Below are 14275 nucleotides of genomic sequence, written 5' to 3' on the forward strand. Positions count from 1 at the left end.
CTGACATCAGTCTTTCACAGGACTCATTGCCAATCAGCTGATTTCATTAATCTGTGCTGCACTTTTCCCAATCATCTGCCTTATGAGCACCAAACAATTTGATAAATGAAATTGATAGAAGAGAACAACTTGGAAAAATCCACAGGCCACAAGATGAAGCGTTGGCTATAATAAGAGAATGTGCATTTTTTTAGGAACTATGTAAGCATTCAACTTCTACATCATGAACGATCCCTGACTTAAAGATCATTGGCTTCACACTAATTAGCAGTGAGCACGCAGGGGCACAGTTCCTGAAGCATTAGAAGGAGACAGACATTCTCCCCACCCAGTTTCAGACCCCAAATAAACAAATGTCTGAATAAGAAAATAAATGAAAACCCGCCACACACACACACACACACACACACACACACACACACACACACACACACCAGATGACAATTAGCTTGAAGATGGTAAAGAGCTGACAGTGTCATTGTCATTAGTCTTTGTTCTTTCTGGCATTGTTAAAGTTTGGAGGGAAGTAGTGACAAGTAGTAACATATTTCACACAGACTTTACAGGAAAAGGTGCTCAGAAGAGGGATGCGGAAGATGAGAGCCAGTAGAACGGGAAGGTCATGAGGCAGAGCAGGAAAATGCGGGCTTCCTGGAGAAGGCTGCTAGGTGAACAAGAAGAAGTGGACCTGGACCAAGAAAAAAACTACAGGAAGCAGCAAGAAACGAAAGGAAGACAGGAGAAGATGAGGCATTAATCAGAACCACACAGAGCACATTTCCATCAGAAAAATGCTTGGCATTCTGGACAGCCCAATGGCTTGCCAATCAATGTGAGATGTGCAGGGATTACCAAAGACAACTGGTTTGCAAGGCCCAGCCTGACACCTTTAGAAGCAGCCAGAGGACAGCCAAGTAAGAGTTAAAGGGAACTGGCTGTTTCCACATTCTCCCATTAATGCAATGTCAGGAAAAGACCTCAACATTACTGTCCTCGCCTTCAATCACTCCTTAATGTTTCCTTCTAACAGCACTTCACGTAAGAACAGAAGTCACTGCAGGTATTTCCACCTGGCAGCGGCCACCCACATGGACACAGGACCGGCCCCAGGCAGCTCCAGGCTGTGTCCTACATCCCAATGTTCCCATGCTCTGAGCCGGCAACGTCCACCTCCAGTTCCACAATGAGACAACAGCACCAGAGCTGGATCTGAGGAGGCTGGCGGCTCTTCCGCCTCGGAGGGTCTTCAGAGGGAGCTGCGTAGTTCATCAGTACACTGGCTTCAGCGTGAGCTCTTCCTGGGCCCTGCCACATATGAGCTGGGTGATCTTAGGAGACTGACTTAACTCCTCTGTGCCTCGGCTTCCACATCCCCAAATAAGGGCAAAAATAGCATCTGCTTCATGGGGCTGCTCCAAGGTAATCTGAGATGAGGCATATAAAAGTGCTCATAACACGATCTGGCACATAGGAAGTTTCAATAAATGCTAGCTCTGATCAGCGTCATCAGCGTCATCATTACAGTCATGACCACAGACAGGAGGCAGGCACAGCTTGCTCTGAAATAGGCTCAAGGATTTCAAACGGTGGTTTTCAAACCTGGCTACGCATAATCACCTCCCATGAATTCCCCCACCCCAGACCAGTTAGATCAGAGTCTCCTGGGTGGTAGTTTTAAAAGCTCTTTGCATGATTCTGTGTGCAACCAGGACTGAAACCCACTGTTACTTAGTCTCAGCGCCGATGCGTGAGATTTAAAACGTGATGTTGCCAGCTGAAAAGGCCTACATCTTGGCAAGTGGCAAAGCCCTTGTCTGGGTCTCCCAGAGAGCAACATGAATACTGTAGCTACACTTTGAGACATTGAGGGTTTAGAGCATTTATGGCCCATGAAGGAGCAACCACAGCCTTGGCTGAAGGAATGTGCCTGTTGTCTTTTCCAGCTGGCAAAGTGGTCCATTTCCAATACACAGAGCATAATACATGCAGCCAAATGTTCCCACAGGACGACCACCTGTGACGTGAAAACTCTTGTCTGGGGCCAGAACGCGCATGTGCCAAAAAGCAAAAGGTGGCCAGTGAGCACCAGTAAAAAGACCATGTTCCCCAGTGGTTTAGGAAGGGCAGCCTCTGCGAAACCTACCCAGAGAGAGCCCAGTACGGCCCCAGGGGGAAGAAACGACCACCATTCAGGTTTCTGAGAGTGAATGGTAACCTGTCTGAATGGACAAAGTTAGATTCAGGCTACCTCTGAGTGAATGTGACAAATCTAACAGGTTAAATCCTTTGCTGTCTTGATGACTTTGGCAGCTGTTTGACACTTACATTTACAGGATCTAGGAAACCTAAAAATTTCAACTACTTAGACTCCTCAAACTTAAATAAATCTGCCAGGCACTCAAAAGACAATCCTTTATTTATTTATTTGCTTTTAATACTGAAGATACTTCCGCCACAGACAGACTTCCAAGACCACGTACAAAATAATAGAAAAACCACAATTAAAAAAAGAAAGAAAGAAATTAAGAACATTAAGCAGCATCTAAACTCATCCTTCATTTCAACCCCTGTGTTTCTTCCGGCAGGAAGGGATTTACGTTGCCCGTGGTGGTTACTGGAAACCTGAAACGGGATCTGCTCATCCCAGCAGTACAGGTTAGCACAACCCCCCTGTCCTGCAGGGAGTGGGAAAGTCTAGAGGGTTCTAGTCCCCGCCCCATCAGAGACATCAAAGCCCCTTGGTGGCTCACGTCTGGCTGCTTTTCCACCCTACGAAAGGATCATGGGAGAGAGACAAGCTAGCAGAGAAAATCATAACAGTTGGTTGTAAATGGAAACTTAAAACACACCGGCACACCAAAGCACTTACAATCAAACACTAAAAGGACAAATACTGTATGATCCCACTTCCATGACATACCTAGGACAGCCAAAAATCATGGAGACAGAAAGTAGAAAAGTTGTTATGAGGGAGTCGGGGGAAGGGAGAACGGGGAGTGGTGTCATGGGTCCCGAGTTTCAGTTTGGGATGATGAAAATGTTCCAAAGATGGACGGCGGTGATGCAGAGCAGTGTCAGTGTACTTCCTGCCACTGACTGTACACACAAAAATGGTGAAAAGGGCAAAGTTTACATTATCCATATTTTACCACAATAAAAAAAAATCAAACACAAAAGAACATTTGTCTTGAGGTCATAAGGAAATTATTTAATATGTCCTGGGTTTTTGTTTCAGTGATTACAAGAAAAAAGCAAAACTGAAAAAAAAAAAAAATCAAGAGCATAACTTCTTTGAAATACTGGAAGCAGAGCAGAAGATCTGAGGTGTGAGAGACAGACTAAGTCAGGAGTCCTGGGTGGAGAACTTCTATCTGATCTGATGGGCTGGGCGACCTTGGGCAAGTTACTGAACCTCTCCAGGCCTTGGTTTCCTCATCATTAAAAGCAGGGAGTTAAAGATGATCACTCAGTCCATGCCAACTCTAAAATCGACAATTCTATACTTTCTTTCCTTTGCCTCATTTTTCGAGTCCATCTCGGTATTCATGCAAATATTTTTTAGAGGAAAACCACAGCAGTCACTACAAGCAAATATCAGTATCCTCCTCCCTACTGGTTAGACAAAAAAAAAAAAAAAAAAGAGGCAAAAAAAGCTGGGGACAATTAAATAAAAATAAATTAACTGTCAAACCTGCAGGTAAAGAACCCACAAAACATGCAAACCCCAGGAGTGAATTTTTTTTTTTTTTTTTTTTTTTTTTACTATTTCACTCTTTTTTTAGGAGATATTTTTATCTAATGAAAATGCCCTTTTCTTTTTCCATGATTGTAAATTACCTGGTTAGAAGTTGTTGAGTCTAGCCTGCCCTTGAATGAATGGCTGAGCCCGTCCTTTACGACTGTGGAGACAGTGGTGTCCAAATTTCATGAACAGCCGGGTCACCACAGCAGAACTTGAAGTATTTCTCTTATCACTGGGCTGTTTCTAAACTCTCACTGGCTCCTTCTTCCCAGCAATCATGACAATCAACATCATAGTTTCAAGGAACCAACATCCCAACCATAATTTGCATTGTTATCTTTTCATCTGACTTTGTCCCTTCTTTGTACTTTGACTCTAAAATGCCTGAAAAGCAGGAACTCTGCTCTGCATCTCCCTGCTAAGCCCGATGGCATCTGGGGGAAGGTAGGAGTTAGCATCGAAGTGCCACAAACCATGCAATCTGTGTTCCATTCTTTAGGCCAGTGAGGCTCAACAACGAGCAATTTTCCCCTTCCCCACTCCAGGGACATGTGGCAATGTGTGGAAACATCTCTGGTTATCACACTGAGGACAGGGGAGCTACTGGCATCTAGTGGGTAGAGAACAGGGATGCTGGTAAACATGCTACAATGCACAGGACAGCCCCACAACAAAGAATACGCCACCCCAAATGCTAATAGTGTTGAGAAACCCTGCTTTATACAATTGAAAATTTCACAGAAATTATGAAACAGGTTTTCTCATCCTCATTGTATAGATAAAGCTCAAAGAGTTTAAGTAACTTCTCCAAAGTTACCTAGCAAGAAAGTAGACAGGCCAGGAATGGATCTCAAGTCTATCGGTCCAAAGAGCCACTGTCTCTCCTGAATGAATGATGAGAGAATGAATAAAGTCAGCCTGCTGCTCTGTGCCAGGGAAGCCGAAGAAGGGCAGACTGCACAAGAGGCAGATTCAGGCTGGCCGGAGACCACCTCTGGGTGTCACTGGTTATGCCCCAGGCCAGATGCTCAGGCAAGACGTGCTCATGACCTCTCCACCACTGCTCATTGGAGCTGCTCACCTCAATGGAGGGGAGACAGAGAGGATGAAGGAGACCTCACGTCTCCACGACACTACCCAGCTCTGGGAAGGGCATGGCTAATACGCCCCCGAGTGGCTCACAAAAAAGCTGAGAACTGGGGCTGCAGAGCTGTATGTGCAGAAACTGTAAGCCAGGACTGGCCGCCTGGGGAGATGGCCCCTACCAGATGAATTGCTCTCTTAGGTCCTTTCTTTCAGGAAATGGAGATGGATGGGAGAACAGTGATTGGGAACGGTCCCCGAGTTTCCCCTTGTGGGAAAGCCACCTCTCTAGTGGGTAATTGCTTTCAGTTCCTTTGAAAAGTAAGCCATTCACTCAGCAGAACCACACACAAGATGGTGGTGGTTTTAAAAGATAACAACTCCCCCCTCCACCACCCCCCTCAAGAGCCTGCTTAAAACTACTAGGGTTTCCAAAGATCAACGACAAGTGTCAACCTTCATGGTGAAGTGGGGCGGGGAAGGTTTGTTTCTAAAACCTAGTCACTGGGGCCCAAGCTTGGGGGGCCTCTCTCCTCCCAGTGCCCCCTTGATTCTCTACCAGCCCCCTCAAAACAAGGGCCCACTGTCTGAGGCACTGCGACTACAGAGCTGGACGGAGTAATTAAGGGCTGCTTCAGTCAACCATTTGTGCTAAAAAGTCTTAAGGATATTTAACGCCCTCAGGCCCCATGCATTAATTAAATCCTTTTTACCTGCTCTGATTTTTCTGGAAGTAGAAGACTTCCAGGGGGAGAAGAGAAGTTCTAAGGCACGTCACACTACACACATTAAAACCCATCCAACAGGGGTTTGGAAAGCACCTTTGAGGTGCCTAGCACCTTGCCCACTGTTAAGGGCCGTTCTGCCAGGTAACAGACCGTAGTGACAGAGATGGGTATAAGCCTGCAGGAGCCTACAGGGTTACTGTGGTTCTAGGGTCATTCCCCAAAGCACCCACGGCTGCTGGAGCTTTGTTTTCCCACTACTGAGCAGAAGAAACAAAATGTATTAGATAATACATGACTCGTGTGTTATTTTTTATTATTCTTAATTCAACTTCAGACTTGATTTAGATGTCAATACTTTTTCCATTCCTGTTATTTTTCTGTTCCCAGATCTACTTCTGGATAATGCACTGCATTCAGTCAACTTAGTCTCCTCTCATTTATGTCATTTTCTCCGTCTTCCAGGCTTTTCATGACCTTGACACTTCTGAGTACTGGTCAGGTAGTCTGTAGAAAGTCCCTCAATTTAGGTAAGTCTGATATTTTCCTCATGCTGAGACAGAGGTTGTATGTTTGGGGGAAGAAGAACACAGAGGTGAGGAACCCTTCTCATCACATTGTATCAAGAGGTATGTGATACACATACATCCACACGACGTCACTGGAGATGGTCACCCTGACCGCTGGGGAAGGTCGTGCCTACCAGGTTCCTCTACTACAAACTTACTGTACACCCTTTCTGTATTCTTTTGAAGCAAGTCGCTAAGTCCAGCCCACATTCAAAGGGCGAGTAGAGCAATTTCATGACATAAAAAAAGAAAAAAGCACAACTTGAAAGTCAGGCCCTCGGGTTCCAGTCTCAGCTGTATGGCCCAGGGTCTGTCCCTTTGTTCAGAGCGGCTTGTTGCCATCTCTACTCTGTAAATAGGCAGGGTGGCCCTGCCTTGCCCCAGGGGTTGCTGAGGGATCAGACAGGGCAAGACAAGACATAGGAAAGGAGTTTCAGCTGCCACGCTCCACACCACGGCCGGCCACAAAAGTTAAATTCCTGCCACCTTCCTCAGTTTCCCCCCTCCCCACCGCAGCAGCTACATACTCTGCCCTGCTATTCCTGTGCATACCCAGCACTTGCCCTCTTCTGGCTGCTGCTCTCCCTACTGGAAATGTCCTTCCCTAGTATCCGCAGAACTTTCTCCCTCACTTAGCTTCCCTCTGCTCAAACATCCCCTCCCCAGGAAAGTCTTCCTTGACCCTGATACTTAAAATAACTTTCCTACACATTCTCTCTATCCCTTCACCCAGCCTGGTGTTCCTTGTGTCTGTCAGCACTACCTGCCATTATAGTCTGTACTTCTTTTTCTACTGTTTGTCTTTTCCTCCTTGAACAGCAGGGAATTGGTATGTTTCATTCCTCCGCTGACCCCCAGTGCCTAGGACAGAGCCTGGCCCATAGTAAGCTGAGCCTCAAGAGACATTTATTGAATGAAGGAACACCTGGGAGGTTTTTTTTGTGTGTTTTTTTTTTGTATCTTTATAGTGCTTGTTGTCTTTGTAGATTCATAAACCCTTACAATAACTCTACAACTGTACAACATCACACAACCCCTCCCCCCAGCTTAGAACTGCTGTATGATCTATTAATGATTATGATTATAACTTTGGATGGAGAAAAACTATGATACAGGGATGGAAAATGGTTTTATCTGCCATGACACCTGTGGTCCATGGGCCATGGCTGCCTGGAAACAGTTTTGAGAAAGATTCTGAGACCAGATCTGAGTGCAGAGGGAGAATGCGCTAAGACTGACTTGTCATTTTGTAATGTCTGCCATGGATAAAAGAACGGGAGCAGTGATGCACATGATATATGAAAGTATGGTATTCCTGGTCCTTAGATCATTCCACTGGGAGTAGGTCTGGTTTTCTAATTAATACAAAATAATTGCCACAGAAACAAACTCCTGTAAGGTCATTACCTACATCAAGTTTTATACAGAAAGGGTCAGACAGTAAATACTTTAGGTGTCATGGACCAAACAACAGTCTCTGTGGAAACCACTCAACTCTGCACAAAAGGGGCCACAGAAAATAAACAGTGGGTGTAGCTGTATTCCGATAAAACTGTACTTAGAAAAACAGACTTCAGCTAGATTTGGTGGGCCATAGTTTGCCAATCCCTGACCTCCATGAATTTCTCTTCAAAGAACATCTTTCACCATCCTACTCTCCCTATCCCCCCAGAAAGCAACAAGATTGTTAGAAAAACCAAAATTATTATTCAGCCCTTGTTAGATCTTCTGACTTTTTGCTCTAGAGTCCACAGAGATTATTTACATATCAACATCTTCTGGCACTTTAAGAGTTAGCAAAAGTGTCACCAGTCACCCAATGTTTCATTAATGATTGCAAACATCTTTAGAAAAATGCCACAGTGGGTTTCTTTCACCAAGTGATTTGTTTCAGATATAATTTCAGTTTAATTAATAGGGGATTTCATTGTGACCTGGAGGGTGTGAAAACCAGCAGAGTCTGTGGTTTGGTTAGGAGACAACCTGTCTGTGCCTGCAGAAGGAAAATTTTACAAATAAAGAAAACAAAACTGGCATTTTCTCAGCTGTGAACATCCAGCCGATACCCTCATTAAAGACACCAGTGGAGCATCTTGAAAAAGCAAATTAAAAGGAGGTGGGGAAGGATCTAAGAGGTACAATGGTGGGAGTGGGTGGGTGGGGGTTGGCTTATTTATTCCCTGAAAATAACTCTGTTTCTTAGCTGCATTGTAATCTGTATCTGTGCCATATGTCTTTACTAAATCCTAAACCAGCAAAAGCAACAAATCAACAGTAAGATTTATTAGGCTCCGCCTGGCATTGGATAGCAAAAGTCAAGAGACACAGTCCTTGCACTTGAGGAGCCAAGTCTTCTTGAAAGTGGCTTCATTAGAACTTCCTGGCATTCTGAAAATGTATAATCACTTATCTAAGCAATAAAGCTTATTTTTTGAGGGGTGCATTTGGAGGGGAGATGTTGTTTTCAATTACCAATAAGCAAAATGCCTCGTCCACATATCCCAAAACACCAGGTTACATTAGTTTCAGTTTTAATATCCTGCCAAAGAGGAAAAAAAAAAGGTCCCCAAATATGAAACAAATACAGCTGTCTAATATTGCTGTTCAAATGCCACTGCATTAAATAAAATTCCATGCTGTAAAATTTTGCAAGGTGATAAAACAAAAATGATATAATAAATATAAAACATCTGCATTTTTTTAACAAGACATTTGGAAACCAATTCCATTTATATTTCAACTTGTTTTGAAGTGTTCCTAGTTTTGAAAAACATCCTAGTTACAGTATATTAGACTTTTTTCCCCAGAAAAAAGATTAAAGAGCTGATGCCCAAGTGAAGGACGACGATGCGAGGGGAGGAAAAACCACCCTTGTGTTTTCCAGAATGAACCTTGTGTTTGAATCTTCAGCTGGCTTTCAGTCGTAAAAAGGGGGGGTGAGTGCCCATCAGCAGTGCTGGAAAATGGATTCTCACACACGCACAAAAATGCGTTAAAACAACATTAAGTTTCTGGCAACAGCTCAGGCACATACCCCAGGAAGTGGAGAGTTTAATAGCATCTCTGCCTCTCTCCGTGTGCCTAGGTGGGGTAGTTCCTAAAACACTGGGAGAACAGTAAGACCACCCAGGGCTTTTGGCTCAGACAGGCTTTGGTGTAGAGGGGTAGGGCTCAAATATGAGAGCTCTGCCCCTACGTCAGGCTGGGAAACCCAGTATCTGAGCATCTGGGCATTGGACCTATAACAGCTCAAAGAGGTCTCACATTTCCTTTGGAAAGGAACAAAGGCAATGATATTTTGGGGAGAGGAAGAGGGGACAAAACGTGCATCTGTTTGCTACGATTTTAAGCACCCTCATTCTCCATTGCTAGAGAGAAGAATGCATGGATACCTGAATTCAGAGATGAGAACTCCGCCACTAGTCACCTACGCAAACACCATTTTATCTACAACACCCATCTTTTGACCCAAACACCATCTATAGAGCTGCAAAATTAGGAGCAAGTTCTTTGTTTATTTCATGGCTCACAGCAGACAGATGAATTGTGCTTGGAACGATCAAGGGAAGAGAATCTGGCCTGAGGACTGCTCATAAATGAGTTTTCAATACTAATGGTAGCACTTTTCTGTGCATTTTACAGACACTGCCACATTTCATCCTTATGGCCACTGACTGCTATTGGAGGTGATCATTATTGTCACCTTCCAAATGAGGAAATGAGCTTCCGCAGGGCCAAAGAAATCGCCCAGGTCACACAGCTGGCCAGTGGCAGAGCCATACACTGAACCCAAGTCTGGAGGACAACTCAGTCACCACAGGACATTCCTGAGCATCTGGTAAATGAGGAGTGGTGTGTAGCCCAAGTTTTATAAGAAAGTTTACTGATTTCAGCCACTAAGGAGAGGGCCTCTGAATGGAACAAAATCTGCTCAACAGAACAGTTGAAGAGAAATGCAGTTAATATTTTGGGGGTAAGACTGCATTTAGAACGAGGTTAACCACATGTCAAGCAGAACTGGAGAGCCCTGCCTCGATGCACAGTTGGTGGTGGTGTGTGGACAGCACGTGTCACATATGCTCATGCATAAACACATCTCCCAAGGCCATTTGCACAGAATTCACTCTAATAAACAAGCTTTTCTACAATCTTACTTATTAATATGTTTGGGAAACTTTTTCTTCCTCACTAGTTTAAGAGCCATCTTCATCCCATCCCCGACTCGATGCACGTAAATATGCTTCAGGAACTACTGCGAAAGAGGCCTTCTCGTTTCCCTAAATTGATAGAATGAAAGCCTGAAGTAGCTAGTGGTGTTGGGCACTGCACTGGGGAACACATGCTTATGAGAAGTCAACCAGCAGGAAGACAGACGGGAAAGGACAGATTCCTGGTTGCCCTGCTGAGCACGCGGGTCCTCGGCATATCTGAAAGGGTCATCCCTGAACTTTCCAGTGACCTGAGCCAGTGAACTTACCTTTGTGTTCAAACTAGTTTCAGTTGTTCTACAGACATATACCACCTAAGCAGTTCAGCTTATATATCATTACTACATGCTAAACGCATAAGATTAAAATGTGATTCAGGGAGAGTGTTTCTGCAAAGAGGACTAGTGACCAGACTTACTGGTACCAGTATAGGCCCAGAATTTCCAAGGTCTATAATTCAAACATACTTGCAAATCTGCTTAAATTAGGACGCTACACTGCACCCCTGTGCTTTGAATTCAGTATAAATGAGCCCCAAATTGCAATACACAAATTCACCTTTGACTTTTAAAAGGCGTTTGTCACACACATCAGAACTGAGAGCTCACCCTCATGAGAGGTTATCAGAGATACCGCTCTGTCTCCATGTGGTCCTGCCCTTAAATCACCCCCAAAACAGAGATGCCTAACACTCTTCAAAAAAGAAACTGCCTGACCTGCTGAAAAGTGTTTGAGCGTTCAGATGGTTTCATATCAGTTTTGTTTTGTTTTTTTAATGCTCAAAGATACCCGTGCAAGCCTATGAAATATTGAAAGGAAAGCCTTGAGGGCAAGTCAAAAAGCATCCAACATCATTAGATAGCTTGCCCTATTCTCACTAAGGTTATGACTGTGGCTTAAAAAGTGAGAACTTCTGCCAATGGTTTATTTATTTACTGCTACAGGAACACCCATTGTCCCTTTCCCACTTACTCACCTCCCATCATACACAAGGTTGGATGATTTAAGATGTTTTGTGGAATGGTGGTTGGGCTTTCCATTCTTTTCCTGGTCCTGCCACATAGTTGCTAGGTGACCTTAAACCCATTAATCATCTTCTTGTGGACTCAGTTTCTTCTGCTGAACAAGTGGGGCTGCTAATAACCCACAGACTCCTGTGAGAAGAGAAGGAGAGCCCTAATTCAGAGCACCCTGCACAGCATCAGGAACAGAGCAGATGCTCCAAACACATCGGTCTGCTTTCTTTCCACTAAATTAACTGTCTTTGGCAAAACCAACCAGATATTTTGGTATGAAATAGGGTAATTTCACTACTTCCTGCTTGAAGTGCTCCCTGGCTAGTAAATTCCACCAACATCTAGTCACTTGCTAGGCTAAAGGTGAAGCACTATCTTGAATTTTGTTTCCCTCACACCCCACATTCAATCCACCAGCAGGATCTGCTGGTGATACCTCCAATAAACATCTCAATCTGACAATCTCTCCCTTCCTCCTACTTTCCTGTCCATTTCATCACTATCTCTCAGCTGGTTATGACAACGGCCTCCTAACTGGTCTCCTGCCTCCCCTCTCATCTCCCTACAGCCCCCACCTAGCAACCAAAGTGACATTTTCTGAAGTGAAAATCAGATCATGTCACATCTGCTAAAATCCTTCTACCCTTTCCAACAATATTAATAGCAATAATACTACCTATAATTTATTGAGCACTTACTGTATATAAGGGGCATAGGTCTAAGCACTTTGCACATCTTAAATTATTTAACCTAAAGCAACTGTCCAGTGTCCATTGACAGATGAACAGATAAAGAAAATGTGGTGTGTGTGTGTAAATGGAATGGTGTTCAGCCATGAGAAAAAAGAAAATCCTGCAATTTGCTACAACATGGATAAAACAGGAGTGCATTATGATAAGTAAAATAGGCCAGACACAAAAAGACAAATACTGTACAATCACATTTAAATGTGGAATCTAAAAAAGTCAAACTCATAGAACCAGAATGTAGAATGGTAGTTGGCAACAGTCAGAGGGGTGAGGGAAATGAAAAGATATTGGTCAAAAGGCACAAACTTCAAATTAGAAGATGAATAAGTTCTGGATCTAATGTACAGCATGATGGGTATAGTTAATAATAGTATATCGTATACTTGAAATATGCTAAGACTAGGATCCAAGATGGTGGAGTAAATAATCACTATGCCTGCATCCTTCCATGAACACATTAAAATTACAACTAAATTATAGAAAACTACAGCTAAATTGGAGAACCATCTGAAGTCTAGCTGAACAGAAGTCCTATAACTAAAAATCTAAAGAAGCCATGACGAGACTGGTAGGAGGGGCAGATATGAGAAACAGGCCCCAAACCTCCCTGTGGCAGTTAAGAATCAGGAGGGATATCTTGGCCACAGAGGTTCCCCTGGGAGGAGTGAGGGACCCCATACCCCCACAACACGTTCCCCAGCCCAGAGCACTGGTACCAGGGAGAGGAGCCCCCACAACATCTGGCTGTGAAAAAAGTGGGCATTCCAAACATCCTGGTAGGACAGAAAGCTATGAAAAACCCAGACATCCTCTTAAATGGCCTGCACACAGACTCACTCACTCACAGGCACTCACCTTGGGCTCCAGCAGAGGGACAGTAACTTGGAAGGAATCAGAGACATACAGGAATGGGGGGGGGGGGGTGTCATACTGAGGTATGTGGCTATGGGAGGAGGACTAGAGGACAGTTGGCATTTTCTCTGTGTGGGGTCCTTCTTCCCTGCAGCCAGCAGGTGGGCGCCATCTTCCCTGTGTTGAGCCCACCCCCAGCACAGCCAAATCTGAATCTGCTTGGCCTGGTGAGCTCCACTGCTCCACCCAGCTAACTCACTGGGACCCTGCCCTACCCAACTCCTGCAACACTGGAGGCACTTTCTTCATGAGCAGCCAGCCCCTCCCGCATTGCATTTTCCTTGGAAAATTATCAGACTCAGGCAGGTCCCCAGTGGGTGGCAACTGGCTTCAGTGTGCTCTGAGACTTTTTCTGAGTAGCTCCAGGCTCAGCACTGGCACCAAACCAGAATTTACACTAACCTGGTGACCACAACTCCTCCCACTCTAGTGACTCCCTGAGACCCTGCCTCACCCAACTTGCATACAACACGAGGCTCTATCACCGGGTGAACCTTAAGGCAGCCAGCAGGTAGCAGCAGGCCTTGGGATGTCCTGGCTTTTTGTGGAACTACCCCAGGCTGGGTACTGGTGACACACATCCTCGGTTCATAGCATGGCCTCTCCCACGCACCTCCTGGTTTAGCCCAGGCAGAGAACAACCTCAAATTGCTCTGTAGCTCCCATCAGGTAGTCCCCAAACAGGTAGTGGGTGCCCTGGGCCTGCATCAGAGTCCCTCCCAAGAGGCCCCAGAACCAACATACTTGGAGGTTGGCCTCAGACCACAGCAAAACACTGCCCAATTAGCCCCACAAGCAGCACACACAAAGGGTGGTCTCAACAGGCACCAGAGCCCACTCAGTGGGGTAAGTCCCCAAACAGGAACCCATAACCTATGGATGTAGTCCAACCCCACAGCCGGTCAGCTTAAAGGTCAACCCCACCCACTGATGTACCAATAGCAATCAAGGCTCAACTACTATAGGAGGGCACACACAACCCACACAAGGGACACTCCTGGTGCACTCAGAGCAGGTGACCATTGAGACTGTGCCACTGGGCCCCACAGGACACCTATTATATACGGCCATCCAGCTAAGACTGGGAGACATAGCAGATCTACCAGATACATAGAAACAAACACAGAAAGAAGCCAAAATGAGGAACAAAGAAATGTTTCCAAATGAAAGAACAGGAGAAAAATCCAGAAAAATAATTAAACAAAATGGAGGTAAGCAACCTACCAGAAACAGAATTCAAAACAATGGTTATAAGGATGCTCAAAGAACGT

Source organism: Rhinolophus sinicus, chromosome 2, assembly GCF_057876585.1.
Source record: "Rhinolophus sinicus isolate RSI-liver-muscle chromosome 2, RSI-T2T, whole genome shotgun sequence".
Taxonomy (NCBI): domain Eukaryota; kingdom Metazoa; phylum Chordata; class Mammalia; order Chiroptera; family Rhinolophidae; genus Rhinolophus; species Rhinolophus sinicus.